This window comes from Phyllostomus discolor, chromosome 12, assembly GCF_004126475.2.
Source record: "Phyllostomus discolor isolate MPI-MPIP mPhyDis1 chromosome 12, mPhyDis1.pri.v3, whole genome shotgun sequence".
Lineage (NCBI taxonomy): Eukaryota > Metazoa > Chordata > Mammalia > Chiroptera > Phyllostomidae > Phyllostomus > Phyllostomus discolor.
The window spans coordinates 48,597,474-48,612,973 of NC_040914.2; positions in this window are offsets into that span (position 1 = coordinate 48,597,474).

Here is a 15,500-nt window from a genome sequence, read left to right on the forward strand (position 1 = left end):
AACCCCGGGCCTCTGTGTGACCAGGAGGTGAATGAAAGGGAGAATTTAAATGGGACGTGAAGAGGGGGAAACACAGAAGAAAAAAAAGGATTTGGGTATTTTGTAAAAATTACCCAAGTGGGAAAATCCCCAAATGGCATTCTCTGGTGGACGTTTGAGAAACTAGGTCAGAGGCGCATGCCTGGTCTCGCTGCCTGGCCTCAGGCCTCAGGGACAGTACAGCAACTGAGCCCCCCGATGCTTGAGCGCCCCACCGCTGAGCCCTTCTCTGCGGTCCTCACCCACGTTTTTCCCCTGGAGCAGGACTCCTCCCTGCCGGCCTCTGCTCTGGCCGGTGCAGAGCACTGAGCACGGACCAGAGAGGGAGGAGAGAGCCGTTGTACTTTCCCCTGCTCTGCTGCTTGCCCTGCTGCTTCGCTGCAGTGGTGTGAGGCTGGGACCCTGGCAATGGCTCCCCCTTTCCAGAGCTGAAGCCCCTGCCCAGAACCCCTCCTCCTCTCCCGGGCTCCAGCTCACCTTTCCAGCAACGTATCTTCAGCTCCAGTGGGGGAGGTCTCCTGGCCTATGGGTCCCCAGCTTCTGCTCTGGATCCCCCAGCCCTGCCAGCACCTCGATAGACTGTCCCTGTGTTCAGACCTCTCCATTGGAGCTTCTGAGTTTGCCTCTGTTTCCCCTGGGACCTCGGGGCTACAAGGTATCAGCACAAAATCTCGCCTGGCCTTCAGAGCCAGCAGACTTGACACATTTGTCCTCTGTGGCACCCACCACTCGTCGTTCGGTCGTCGGCTGCGCCACGGGAAACCGTCTCTATGAATTAAACCCTCGCTTGTTACCAGTCCAGATTGGCTGCGTGATACCGCCAGAGCTACACTGCCTTTCAGACAGAACCCTGCATCCTCAGCTTCAACAGTTAAGCACTGATCAATGTAATGATGCTGTTTGCAGAATATGGGAGTGAAAATACTGAAACATTTTTAAAGTAGCAAATGCTAAATCGCCAATAAACTACATCCTATATGCCCGTAGTACAAGGACACATTAGTATCTTGAGAAAATACAGTATTATTTTGTGAACTCCCAAAGCCATCTTAAGTTTTTGAAATAGGAAGACCTTACCGAAATGTGTTTTTATTATTGGAAAAGCAGGGCAATTACTGCTATTCAGTCCTTAAGCTTGCAAGCTTTTATCTCTGCCTGTTTGCAACAATAGGATGTCACTGTTATTCTGTAAAATAGGTTACGTTTCAGATTTTAAAATAACAGCGTGAAAGCAAGCCTCAATAGTGTAGTTCAATATGTGGGTGGTTATGATGGAACCCTTTTAGTTACCCATGCAGTTGAACGACCCCTTTCCCACCCACCCACCCAGTCTTAGCAGCTAGTTAGGAGACAGAGGAACTAGACAGTTGCTATGTGTGACAGCAGCAATGAACTCCAGGAGAGTAGCTCTTCAATCCCAGTGTCTGCGGGTCTGGAAGAACACGCTGGCTGAATCCCTGCTCGCTCTGCTTGTTGCGGTAACACACTGTTCTAAGTAGTTGCAGATGTACTGGAATGTATGGACTATGGCCTTGTCGGTATATTATAGACCTTTATGGATGCTTTCTCCTGCCCTCGCTCGCTATGAATTTGGTCCCAATATCTCCTGTACCAGTGGGGTCAAGGCCGTGGGGTAATCCCGCAGCGAGAAGGGCTTCCCTGGCCTTCGGAGCTAAAGGTCAGCATTTTGCATCTTTAACCTGGAGGGTCTTGACCCTTAAGTGTTGGAGTGTCTTAAACCTAAGTGTTGAACCTTAATTCTTGTCAACTGCCTGCGTTGCCCAGACTGCGGCCTGGGGAGGGCAAGTTCCTCTAAGCCAGTCCAGGGGCTCGGTGGTTCTTGTGGGGGCCTCAGGAGCTCCAGCCGGAGGGTGTGCCCCTCCCCCTCCCTCCCGCTCTTCCCCTCCCCCCTCTCCTTCCCCTCCTCCCAATTTTCGGGTTCCCAGGTGCGACCGCCCGTGCTTGCTGCAGACCCATCTTGAGGTTGGCCAGGTAGGTCCTCACCTGGTTCTTCACCAGTGGTTTTCCTTCTCTTGCAAGACAGGAATTCAGGCAGTAACGTCTTCATCTGATTTGGGTGAAAATATTTCGTCAAAAGTCCTCATGCCCAAATTCACAAGAGAGACTATTTCTCTCCCTCCACACAACTGGCACACAGACACGCCAGGCACACCTGTTTCTGTATTTGCACGCTCCGCTGGTGAGTGCGGACCGCCCCCTCTGTGGCGGGTGTCTGGTGTGAGGACTGGGGGCCCTTCCATGGGGGAACCCGACGGGACTCCCCGCTCTCTGCGCACGGGAGCTGAGGGAGAGATCTGATTTCGGGGCCACCGCATCCACCTCGTTTGGAATGCCACCTCTACAATATTAAGGCCAAGTTGTCCCCACTCAGTGGTCCACACAACTATGAGAGCCAGAGTACTTTTCTGTGGAAATAGCTGCAGAAACAAACAGGAATTGGCTACTATTTTTAAATGACATGAAAAAAATGGTATTTTTTTTTCCATTTGTGTCTTGGGATTTAATCAGAAAATTGTCAACATTATAACTTCTATTTTTGTTTTATTTTAGTTTTGTTTCCATTGTTAAACATGAGTGACTTCAAGGGCTGTGGAAGGAGATGGTGATTATTCTCTTGCATTGGTGTGTGGTCCATGGAGACTGGTTTGCTGGTTTTGAAGCTGATGGAAAGCTTTTAAAATAAGTTTGAATGTGCCCTTTAGATGTCCCGTGCTGTGGAGCCCTGGCCGGCATGGCTCAGCGGGTCGGTCATCACCCTACGAAGCAAAAGGCATCCAGTTCCATCCCAGGCAGGGCTCGGGCCTGGGCTGCGGGCCTGATCCCCGGACGGGGTGTGGGCCAGAGGGGACCACCAATCACGGTTTCTCTCCCTCTCTCTCTCCCTCCCTTCCCCTCTGTCTACACAAATAAATAATTTTTTAAAAAAGATTTTATTTATTTATTTTTAGAGAGGGAAGGGAGGGAGATAGAAAGAGAAAGAAACATCAATGTGCGGTTGCTGGGGGCCGTCGCCTGCAACCCAGGCATGTGCCCTGACTGGGAATCGAACCTGCGACATTTTGGTTTACAGCCCGTGCCCAATCCATTGAGCTATGTATGCCAGCCAGGGCTAACCAATAAATAATTTTTAAAGGTGAATATTCCTTGCTTTAAAGGCGCTCCACTTCGGGACACGCTCACAGTTCGGCCGTCTGCGTCGGAGGTCGGAGCCTGGAGCCTGGTGCTGAGGACCCGTTTCTGCGGGAGCGCGTTCCCCCCGGCCCCCCACCCCGGAGCCTGGTGGGCCTCGGAGCGCACTCCTGGGTGTGAGCGCCCGCCCCCCGAGGGGGCTTCGGTGTCCCTACTCCTGTGACTGCAGGAACACCGTGTACGTGTCTGTCCTCGAACACGAGCGCAGTCCTCCCCGCCCCCTTGGGCAGCGGTGGGGGCGGGGGGGTGGGGCCCTGACGTGGTGCCGCGTGAACACAACCGAGACCCTCCCGCGCCCCCTGCATCTTCCCAGTGGTTTCTTTGCGTCGTGCCGGGACAGTCATTCTTTAAATGGAATATTCTCCCGTGGAAATGGCCCACGACGCTGAGAGCGCACCTTGCGGGGAAGGCAGCGAGTGCGGACCTCGGGGTGCGTCCGCAGCGTGGCCGGAAGGCCGAAGGGAGGGCCCCCCTGGCGTAGCCAGAGCAAGTCCCCAGCGGTGAGGGAGTGTCCGGAGCCCTGAACACAGCCGGCCGCCCACCCGTGGGGGAGGCGGAGGGGGAGGGCGCAGACGGGAAGCCCCGGCGAGGCTGTGCACAGGGCTCGCCCTCGCTCCGGAGCAGCCGGCTGGCTGTGTGAGCCGCTCTGCTTCCGCGCGCGCGGCTCCCTGTGCAGCCAAACGGGCATCTGTCTGCCCCCAGCCACTGGGCCGACACCTGGCGCTGCCTGGGAGAGATCCCTCCGAGGCCCAGAGCCTGGCGCTGGTGGGTAGAGAGGGGGGTTGGGGGGCGAAGGAGTGACCCGCTGCAGGTTCAGACGGTGAACGTTTTCTTTCGTCCCCGTGGGGCTGTCGCCTGGTCGGGACTTCATCTGTTCAACCAGGAGTCCTGAGGCAGCTGGGTCATCCCCACTCATCCTTCGGGAGAGCGGTTGCTTCTGCCCGGTGCGATGGGGAAGCAGGGGCTCTTCCCGATGTTTCCGTTGCCCCTGAATTATTTCCGCTGAGATGTATTTTGCCACATGTTGGAGACAATTGCCAAACGACTGCCCTTTGCAAGTCGCTTGATATTAAACTGGAAGAAAGCAAGATGCAACGTTAGGGGCTGTGTATTCAGAAATTATGCGATGCCTGTCAATACGGATAGAAGGTGACTGACAGGGAGTGTACACGTCAGCCCACCGATTGGTTTTCTCTGTGGTGAGGATGACGATTTTTGACATAAAAATCAAATTTATGGCTCTGGGGTCCTCTCACTCCCAGACTCCCATGAATGTACTCTAATGTGGTTTTCTTGAAAGCAGATTCCCTCTTAGCCTTGCTGCAACCCACAGGGTGTCCATGGCTACCACGGGGCATCGCCTCCCCTCCTCGGCCTTGCAGACCACCGCTGACAGGCCGCGGTTTGCATTCGCCCATAAATTATCCGTCATTAGGAAGAGAATTCTTTTCTTGACAACACAATGCCTCTTCTTCCAAAGGAGTTCTCTTTTGTGAACGCTTGACGTCTCTGAGACGAGGGCAATGTTTATTGTTGTGGGCATCGCTCTAATCAAAGCGTTATTTTCGTGGGGTAGACTCAAGGTTACGCGCTTAGGAAAAGCATCAGGTGAATCCCACTGGGAAAATCATCCTGTGCATAAACCTCTCACCGTTGGACAGGCCGCTGGCAGCCCGCACAGGTGCGTGCGGCTGGCTAGAATCGCGGTGCACTTGACCGTGGGCAGCACCAGACAGTAGCTTGCATTTGCAGAATGCTGGCTGTCTACAAGCCAAGGTCCTTTTCACAGACACATCGTCACAGCAACAGGAGGCTGTCGGGCAGTTTTTACATCCAGTTTCTGGTATAGGCCCAGTGTAGTCTCTTGGAGGGAAACTGACTTGCCCAAGGTCATTCGGTTGGCAGAGGTGGGGTTACTTTCTGTCCCCAGCTCTAAACACCTGTCCACGTTCTCTGGCAACTCCGCCCGTCTGGAGAGGACACTGGTGGCCACGTGCTGTCTCCAGGTAGGCGTTAGCTCAGATTAGCTCTGAATACGGATCTTCTTCCTCCTGTCGAGCAATCAGGTTTAGTGCTTACGTTTTCCAGTGTGATGAACCTCTCTCCCTTTTTTCTTCTCTTTTGTCCCTAAATAGCATTCCACGTATATATATTTCTGCCAGAAACAGGTTGCTGGCATTCACATTATGCTCCTCCGTACCTTTTAATTGTGTTTACTGCTGTTCAGGTGACAGCAGTCACATCTCCCCTTGAAAACATTGTTGCGAAGATGCACAGAGGAACAAGGCGAGCGGGAGGGCAAGCTACCAGCGGTGATGTATAAGGGTTGCATTTGCTGTGATCCGGCCGTTTGGGAAAGGAGGAATCCTGGGGTTCTGACGCCGCCGTCCTTGTCAGTATCTGGGTTGTAACCTTTTACCGGAAGAAGGTAAAATTCACGCGCCTTAAACCTGGTCACAACACAACGACGGGTATTTATTTTTCTAATTTTCCCACCATCCAGTTTGTTTTAACTCTAGGAAAAAGGGCTCCTTTCGTACCAGGTGACACGGTGGGGGCTGGAAACAGGTCTGTGTGGGTTACCAGCCTGGGCGGCCGCACGTGCACGGACAGCACATGGAGGAGGGAGGAGCGTGTGCAGAGCGAGCCACGCCCCTCCCCCACCGGGGACCAGACTGGGCTGGACGCGTCTGTGAGGCCCCGCCCCCCCGCCCCCCCCAGAGCCACGTCTCACAGACCCCAGGCTCCGCCTCTGCCCCTCTGAACAAGCGAGAGCGTGGCCTTCTCTCACGTCGTGTGTGCGGGCTGGTAATTGGGGAAGGGCCGTGCGATGGGTGCGTGACACAGACACCGGAGTCCCTCGAAGATCACGCCTTGGGTAGAAGCACTCCGACATCTACCACGCTTTCAACCCAGCGAAGTGATTACGTTTTAAAATTGACTTAAGGGGCTTGCGATGTGTCAGATTTTTGCATAAGGTGCATTTTGTTTTGCTTCTTTTTTCCCCCCAAAAATGCATCTGTCTGATTTCACATCCTGTGAGAACCCGGGCATGAGTGGGCCTGAGGGGAGAGAGCGTAGGGAGACATTCTTTCGCAAAAGTCAGAGTGGTCACATTTGTGTGTTCAGTTCACAGTTTTTCTCACTTTGAAAAACCCTCACCTGCCGATATGTTTATTGATTTAGAGTGAGAGGAAGGGGGGGGGAGAGAGAGACACCGATGTGAGAGAGAACATCCCTCAGTTGCCTCTCGTACCCGCCCCCACCGGGATCGAACCCGCAACCTCTGGTGTGTGGGGCCGTGCTCCAACCACTCGAGCCACCCGGCCAGAGGGTAACTTTTTTAAATTTTTAATTTATCATATTTACTATTGATTTGGCTGCCAAATTACGTTTCCCTTGGCTGACAGGCCCTGTGCATTAGAAATGTGCTCAGCCGCGGACTCGTACTCAGCAGCCTGCAGAAGCGGGAGGGAGAATGGCAACAGTGTCTCACACCCGAGGAATGTTTGGACCGGAAGGGTTTGATCATGAAAGACCCCGAAAATACCAGCCTGTCCCTCCCGCTCAAGGTCACTTCACCAGGGAAAGCCGTGGACTGTCCGGGTTCGACACCGGCAGGCAGAGCGTCCTAGCGAACCACGGTTTTGATCGACGGACTTGCAGAAATGGCACATTTGTTCTGCAGTCAGTACACACAACTGTAGCCTCTTTACGCAAGCACAAAGGAGACCTTACCAACCAAGCAGAGAAATCTAGAACCCGGCGGTCCAAGCACCATTCAGAGCAAACATCCGGTCTGATGACTGGAACTACTCGGTTAACCCAGCCAACTCGAATTTGGCCCCAGCCCTGTAATATTGGTTGTGCTGGGAGGTACGCACTTAGGGAAGGATTCGAACCTGGTCGTGCCGTGAAAGGGCTTCAGGTCTAGTAGAATCGTGGTGACGTTGTGATGGACAGCTAGACAGACAGACAGACAGACGTGCGATCTACCTACAGACGCCTGTTCGGCGGGGCAGGGGGCAGAGGTGAACAGGGACGCTGCGTCTTGTTTCCTGAGACTGGGTGACGAAGCTGTTCTTGTGTGGTCCCCAGAAAACGTCGCTAAAGCCACCGCACGCTGCCCCGTGCCTCGGGAGGTGAGCAGCGCTGTGGGACCGCACTCAGGCGTGGCCTTAGCGTCTCGTGGTGCCGGCGGAACATGGGGCAAACGAAGGAAGGCCCTTCCTGGGTGAAGGGTAAGTGTTCCCTTAGCCAAGTGCCCAGCGGCAGGGCCCGTTGAGCACCCCAGCCTGGAGGGGGCGTGGGGGCCCGGCACACCCACGGCTTAGCAGGGAGCCAGGAGAAGAGCTCCGCTACTCACAACGGAGGCAAAAACTTCCCAGAGTGAGACTGAGGTCCCCAGGGGGCGGGGCCAGACAGGGCCTTGATGTTTACATGTGTGCACAGAAAGGGGGGTTGGGAGGCCAGGCCGGCCTTGTCGGCTCTCAGAGTGGCCCCTGGCAGGAGGCATCGGGGTCGGGACTAGAGCAGAGAGTGTTCAACAGCAATGGGCCCAGCAGAGGGCCGGCGTGGGCAGCTGGTGCCCCGTGACCTCCCAGAGGTTCTAGCGTGGCTCTGGTGGTGCACCAGAAAAGCGGTCCCTCCCCCTCGATCACCACCTCCCCGGGCCCCCCAGACCCCCGCCAGGCAGAACGGACCCCTCCTGCGTCTGCACCCCAGAAGCCAAGATCCACCGCAGTGTCGCTTGTGCGGTTTTGCTTACTCACCCGTCAGTCTTCATCAGCTTTGCAGCGCCTGGCGCAGCCACCACCACAGAGCGGACGCTCAGGCACGGACTCGCCTTTTATGTAAAATGAGATGAGGATTTTAGGTGCCAGAACCTTTGGTCAAGAAGGTTTGGCTCGATTCCTATCTAAGGCGGAGTGTTTTGTTTCAGGCGCAGCCCACAGCTCCAGCTCCTTGAAGCAGGAAAGGATGGAGTGGGGGCTGTGAGGCTACTCACAGGCCTTCCTTCTGGGAGGTCCATCCAGACAGATGTCGGGGCTGCAGCAGCAGGAGCAACATGCAGAACCTCTCCAGGGGTCAACTTCCGGCCCCTGCTGGGTGCACACGGAGCCAGGGGCACCATCCACACCCCAGACCTGACCCTAGACACCACTGTCCCTTCTGAAGCGGAGGTAGCTGCTCCCGCCGCGCCAGCCAGGATGGAATGAGTCTCTATAGTTCCTGTTTGTCCCGTGACACGTCAAGAGTCAAACTCCACGTGATTGGTTGAACCTGGATCACGTGTCTGAGTCCTTAGCTGCAAGGGAGGCTGACAAAGGGAGCACGCAGCTCCCAGGGGGTTCCTGGCCTCTGTCTCCCATCAAGAGCGCTGAGGTAGGGAAATCCCAAAGCAGAAAGTCAGCTCAGATGCAGAGGGGAGGGGGTGAAGAAGGTTCAAAAAGAATGACCGATGTCTATTAGAACCGCTTCCAAGACCAAGGACCTCATTAAGAGTGTCCTGTGATGGTTTATCGGAGTCTTCATAGAAAAAAAAGACCTAAATGGGGTGATTGGAGAGTTGAGGGAAGGGGATATCGACAAAGACGGGCAGGGCGAGTGGCAACCACGAGGGACAGTGCGGTGCCCGAGGACTGGTACCCACCCAGGCCCGGAGAGAGACAGCCCCCTGACGGGAGCCAAGAGCAAGGAAAAGAGACCCAGCTGGCCCTGGACAGCCCCTCGGGGGAGGACAGGAGTGTCCCGTGATCCCCTGCTGAGGCCTCCACTGTCCCTGCATGGAGTCTGTGAGCTCAGAGCAAACTGGAGGGGACTGCGGGCCTGGGAAAGCAAAGAGCAGCTATGCAGGGCCCAGGGCTCCATCGGCACGTCACCAGCAAGTTCTTCCTGTTTTATCCAGTCTCCGTTGGGGCTGTCCCTTCACATCTGTAGAGCCCCAGCCTGCGAGATCAACGATCTGAAAGTGCCCTTCCCACGCTGAGTGGAACGAGACTCCATCGCCCCCTGTTGGCGGTTTGGAATGCTCCCCGTGCGGCTCAACAGCCTGCACCGTCTGAGGTTAGCAACCCCGGCTGCGGGCCCCTGGCCCCTTCTGCGGAAGCCCCGCCCCCTCTGCGGGAGCCCCGCCCTGCCCCCCAGCCCCCGGCACCTTCCCTGCACTTACTGCCTCCCACCCACCATGCTCACCGCTCTGCCCGCCGCTAGAATGCGCGCTCTGCCTGCGGAGGGATCTGTTTCGTTCACCGAGGTACCCCCAGTGCCTGGACCAGTGCCTGGCGCATAGTGAACCTTCAGTAAATCTGTGATACTTGTCATTCATTTACACTTTAGTTAGATCGAGCCGTTATTGCTCTGGCTCCGAACCCCTGTACTGCAGTGCATCTCAGGCACGACTGGCCCAGCGCAGAGGGATCGGACTCCGCTGGAACCGGTACTTAAATCCAAAGGTGAGGCTCCTTTGTGGGAGGCCATGAAAGCTGCTGCCCGTGAACTTCCTCTCTTCCAAGCAGTAACACATGTGGGCCGTATGCCCCTCTGCCTTTAAAGCTCTTTCAAACAAACAAAAACGTGTTGTTCAAATACACGGCGCTCCTTTTTGTTGAAAGGCACGAAGGGTCCCGGCGCTCTGACGGCAGTTTGTCCTTACTTCAGAGCGAAGCCGCGTGAGACAGAGAGGAAGGCGAGCCGGTGGCCGGAGGTGGAGCGTGGCGCTGCGGGTCCAGCCGACAGCACCCGCTCGCGTCGGCTGGTCTTTACATGACACGTTTCTTATTTTGGAAGATTGAAAAAATATGAAAGTATTTTTAATGGGGTGGGGGTGGGGCCATCAGACATTTTCCCACCACCTGGAATTAGTCCCTGGGACACTGGGTCCAGCCAGTCCTCTTTCTATGCGCATGATGTATTTTCAGTTATGTAAAGGGCATAAAAGTGAACTCTTCCTCTTTTAGAAAAAAGAAAGCACCTTATTGAGTTACGTCTCCCTTTGGGTGTCCCTGCAGCCACCCACCCCGGCCCCGGAAATAAACTCTGTTCTAAACTTTCTGTGTACCCTACCAGCCTTTGCACACTTTTACACACGCATACACCCGCCATTGGAAGCGGGTCACATTGTATGGGGGGGGGTGTTGACATTTATGTACAGGTCACCCTGTGTCTTGCCCTGCAGCTTCGTCCCCTCACCACTGTCTATGAGCTGCACGTAAGTCTAGATTGGGGTCGGTCCCTAGCTGTGACCCCACACGAGCGTCCCGCAGTTAGGCGTCCACTCCCTTGCCAGTGGGCACTTCTGTCATATGTGGTGTATTCCGAGTGACACTGCAGTGACCGTCCCTGGACATGCCCCTGGGGCGTCCGCACTAGCATCTCTCTGAGACAGAGGATTTAGAGGTCGTGGAATCTGCCCCCTTTCCCTTTCTCCCCCAACGGGCTGGTGCCCTGACCAGCATGCGTGAGAGCCGTCGTTTTCCCACGCACGCCAGCTTCCGACGCTGGCCACGGTCACGATGCTGACCGTCCAGAAAGGGCCCCTCCTGGCATCTTCAGGCTCTGTTTCCCTGGTCACCGGGGAGGTTCCACACCCTTCCGTGCTCACCGGCCACCCAGACTTCCTCTCCTGCGGGAACCCTTAAGTATATCACTCGTGCTTTCTCTCTATTGAGTTATTGATGCTATGGATTTGTAGGAGTTCTCGATAATTTCTGGCTAATCATCTTTTGTTTACTAGATATGTCTCAGCTGGTTACTCCCCATTTCTAGCTTGTCCTTTGACCTTTTGTGATCTATTTTTGTCACGCACAAGTTCTAAGTCTTCGGCTCTCATCGTGGCTTCCAACGGGCTTCTCGCCTGCTTCCGGAACCGACCTCGACTCCCACTAACCCTTCATGCGTTAAGTCCTGGAAAAATAGTGTCTCGTGCATATTGACAGCATTTTCCTTAGGAAGCAGCGTTCATCTCTGTGTTGTCATGGATGTTGTGTTGCGGTAACGATTTTCCGGTGTCTAATAATAAAGTGTTGGCTGCGGTAAGATCCTCGCGATAGATTTTAAAGGGAGAATTGATCCTGCTTTTTATTGCCGACTCTTTGGAAGTGTTTACTCAGGGCTCTCTTCCATGGATTTTTCTAGCTATTGGATCTGCGACCCACCACGGGGCTGAAAATGATTTCAGGTGTTTACACATGGTTTCAAATAGCCTCTCCCTTCAGACCGGGGCCGGGGCAGGCAGGAGCCAGTCCGCCAGCCGTGGGTCCCAGCCCCACCTCCTGTGACTGAGGACCTCAGGCACACCCCTTGTCCGTTCCATGTCCTCGTCCGTAAGGGGGGTGGTCACGGTACCGCCGGGGACAGGACTGAGTCACAGCACGTCAGGACACCTTGCAGCAGCGGGTGGCCCAGAGAAAGACGCTGTCCCTCAGGTAGTTCAGGATTCCGGTAGACCAGGGAGGGCGTGGTCGGTGTGGTTCTCCTGCAGACGCGCGCTCAGGTTAAAGGGCGCCCCTTCGTCTGACTGCCATTCTCCGTGCCAGCGCTGACGCTGACCCCCGAGTGGGCAGGTGCAGGCGCGCTGGGAGAAACCGGCCAGCACAGGACCGTCTGCTGCGGTCCTCCGGGACACACGTGAACCTCCTGAGCTCCGTGCTCGCCTGCTCCAAATACGTACAAATCGGCGGCTTAAAAACCCAGACGAGAAAGGTGCGGCGCTGAGCCCTTCACAAGGGTGGCTGCGTAGTTACCTGCGCAGGTGTTTGTCCCCGTCTCCCGCACTCACCCCCTGGAAGCCTCAGAAGGCCAAGGCCGAGCAGACGCCGAGTGCGCGTTGATTGGATTCACTCGTGCATGTGAGTCAGGGTCAGGCTGGCGGACCCTTTGTTCCTATTGGACACATTGTAGTTTGCCCCTCCCACCGCCCCCGCCTTCTGGGTGCCTGGGTGCATGCGCGGGGACCGCCACCACCCGCGGGCCATTGAGAGCTTGAGTTTTCAGTGAGAAGAGCCGGGGTCTCCCCAGCCCCCACTAACCACAGTCATTGTCACAGCCTCCCTCTGCGTCGGTTTCTTCCACTACAAGGGGGGTGGGATGAGAACATGTAGGGCTTCTCAGCGGATATTAAACTGAAGACTGCCGCATACATGTGATAGAGTGGGGACGCGAGACACCTTATTTTGCCAGTTGACCCTCTTCTCGTACCTTGGCAAGAAGCAAGCTACCCTCCCCGAGCCCAGCCCCCGCTCCCCCCCGCCCCCCCGCTCGAGAATGAGGCAGGGCCGGCCTGAGACGCCTTCAGAAGCATCTGCTGAGCACCGGCAGCGTCACTGAAAGCGTCCTCCCTGTCTTGTTCTTGCTCCTGCCTGTGGGGTGACCCTGTCACCTGCGAACCCCCGGCAGCCAATCAGCCCACCTCACAGTAGCATGCCAGCCCAGCGGGCCCTCGAGTGCGGGTGCAAAGGTGTCGGTGGGCAGGCGGGGGCCGGCCTGCTGCTGGGGGGGGGGGGGCGGGCCATCTCCCTCTGCGTCCCCCTCCCGTGAAGGACGTGTCCCTGGTCCTGTGGTCTGTGCCGGCCGCACGGCACCTGTGCACTCGCTGTCCTCGAACCGGCGGGGGTCTCCCCCCAGTTCCACAAGGGCTGGGGAGCAGCCCCACCCTCCCAGGGCCTCACCCCCGGCCCCGAGTCCTCTCTGTTCGTCTTCCACAAAAGAAGGTGCTTTTCTGACAAAGAGAAAGCAATCATTAATTTTTCCACCGGAGCAGCGGAGTTGTGAATAGCCGAGGCCGTCTTGAATAGAGGGCTCAGAGGTTCTGGAGAGAGGAGAAGAACAGGGCGGGGAGGGAGCCGGCTCTTCCTTACACGCCGGGTGTCCCCCGCCCCATCCTGCCCCGTGAACAAGGCGGGAGCCGTTTATACCAGCCAGCGGTGCTTCACGTCTCGTGAACCTTCATTTTAATCCTTATCAGTGCCTTTCGGGATGAATAATACAGTGACCTTCAGCTTTGCCCTATATTATGTGAGGCTGATTGCTAAAGACTGCTTTGGCTTCCGAAATTAAGGCAGAGGCTGTCTGTATGCCACTCGGTCCCAGCATTAGCCTGATCCCAAGTGTGGTATTTATGTTCTTTCACTTCCTGGGGATAAATAAATATCAAAGGAGGAAGGCCAGTGTGAGCTCTACGAGGAATAATAAACTAAAATAATACGGCATTGATTTTGTCCAGGGTGTCTAAATGTGCTTTTACGATTCTGTGTGTGTGTGTGTATAGCTTCTTCGCGTAAGTGCCATGAATTCTGGGCAATTAGAGAGGACGGGAACTTCCAGACTTTTCGGGAGAGGATCTGCCTCCTCGTGGCGCTGCACGGCACCAGGTAGTGCAGCCGGAGGGGGGCGCTGCAGCCCCAGGCCTCCCCACCCCCAAAGAAGAAGCTGGAGAGTTATTGCCCTTTCGTATTGTTCTATACTATTAGTGCCGGGAGACCGCATTAGGGGACTTTATTTTCGCTGCTCAAGTGCTGCGTGCGGATATAACCATTTATAAAGAAGCAAAGAAAGACTCTTTCAGGCGGCATGTGTGTCCTGATGCTGAATTCCCTCCAACCACGTGGTCTTAGACGGTGGCTCTGAGTCCTGCTGCTGAGGTCCTCGCCTTCCGTCACAGCGAGGGAGGGAGACCTGGGCCCCTGGAGCCCCGGGACCGCCCCTGCAGGGTCCCAGAGAGGGTTCCTGTACCACAGGGCGGGGAGCCCCGGGCCGACGGCGTCCCCGTGGCTGATTGAAGACGCTCCATTGTCTTCGGACTTCCAGCAAAGTCACGGACACGCCCTTCCTGGCTGGGTGGGCTTCTTTGTCCCTTCTCCGTGGGTGCTTCTTAGGGCCTGTTTTTTGTTTTTGTTTTTGTTTGTTCGGTATTATGTAAATGACTCCAGCACCACATAAATATCAACTCCTTGGAAGAATTAAAATTCGCAGATAAGCTACAGTCGCCTCGGCCCCCACCGCCTGTGTGGGCTCCCGTTTGCCCTCCGCCCCTCCCCCCGCAGTAACCGACCCCTTTAGTCCGCGGCCTCTGAAACGTCTTTGTGCTCCTCCGCATAGCACCCGCGAACCAGCAGCACCCAACAGCCGAACAGCACTGTTTTCAGAGGATCCCCCCTGCTGGCGTGACACTTCATGTATCTGTCTGCAGCCCGCTTTTCCGCTGGTCAGTGTGTCTCGAAGATGTCCCCGCGCTAGTGCACACGGGTTCCTCCGCGGGTGCTGCCTGCCTGCTTCACTGCGTCTCCCGGAGGGCGCCCGCTGCAGCGGTTCAGCTCTCCGCGCCCTCGGGGGCAGTCCTCGTCCTTCCCCGTGTTCCGCTGTGAAGAGCGCTGCAGGCGCAGGTGACTCCAGGTGCACCGCAGTGCCTCTCTGTGCTCCTGCGCACGGGGTGGGCGGGGCGGGGCGGGGGCATTGGCGTCGCCGGGCCACAGAACGTGCACAGTGCGCAGTCCGGCAGGCAGGGCGGAGTCACTCTCCAAACCGGAGGCGCCACGTGCACTCCGACCAGCAGGGGGCGGGGGGTTGGGCTTCCCCACCTCCCCCACCGCGCTCCACCTGCTCCGACGTTACCCCGGGCGGCTGCCCCAGCAGGTGCACCTCGTTGCTATAACGCACATTCCTCTCGTCAGCAGCGAGACTGGGCCCTTGATGGACACTCACTGGCTGTTGGCGCTTCTCCCCCCCCCCCACCCCCGCTGATTTGCCTGTGCAGACACCATCCGGTGTTCTGTGGGGTTGCTCGTCTCACTGATCTGTAGGAGGCGTGCATGCACTCGCGTGTGTGTATGTACACACATATAACCAGTATGGACCGTACGGTAATCTTGTAACGGATAGCGATGTCACAGCCTCCCAGACCACGGCCTGCCTTGCAGACTTGTGTACGGCGTCTTGTTGTCACCGCCGTTTTTGACCCATCTTGGTCTCCCTTTCCCCGGATTTCCTTGTAAACACGCTGTGGAGATCCTCCCGGGTTTCTCGTGCACTGGCCGAGTTTCTGAGCAATGGTCTGCGTGTGGGGTCTGGAGCCGGGACCCGTGTGATGACCTTGGGGCTGCCCACCGGTCATCCCCAGCCACAGCAGAGACGCCTGCGGGGAGGGACGGCCACTGGGATCTGTTGGCCGCAGCCCGGCTCTGCTGGGAGACCGTTCTCCCGCGTCCTGGTTGGAGCCGAGGGCCTGAGGCTGAGGGGGTGTGCGGGTGAAGACG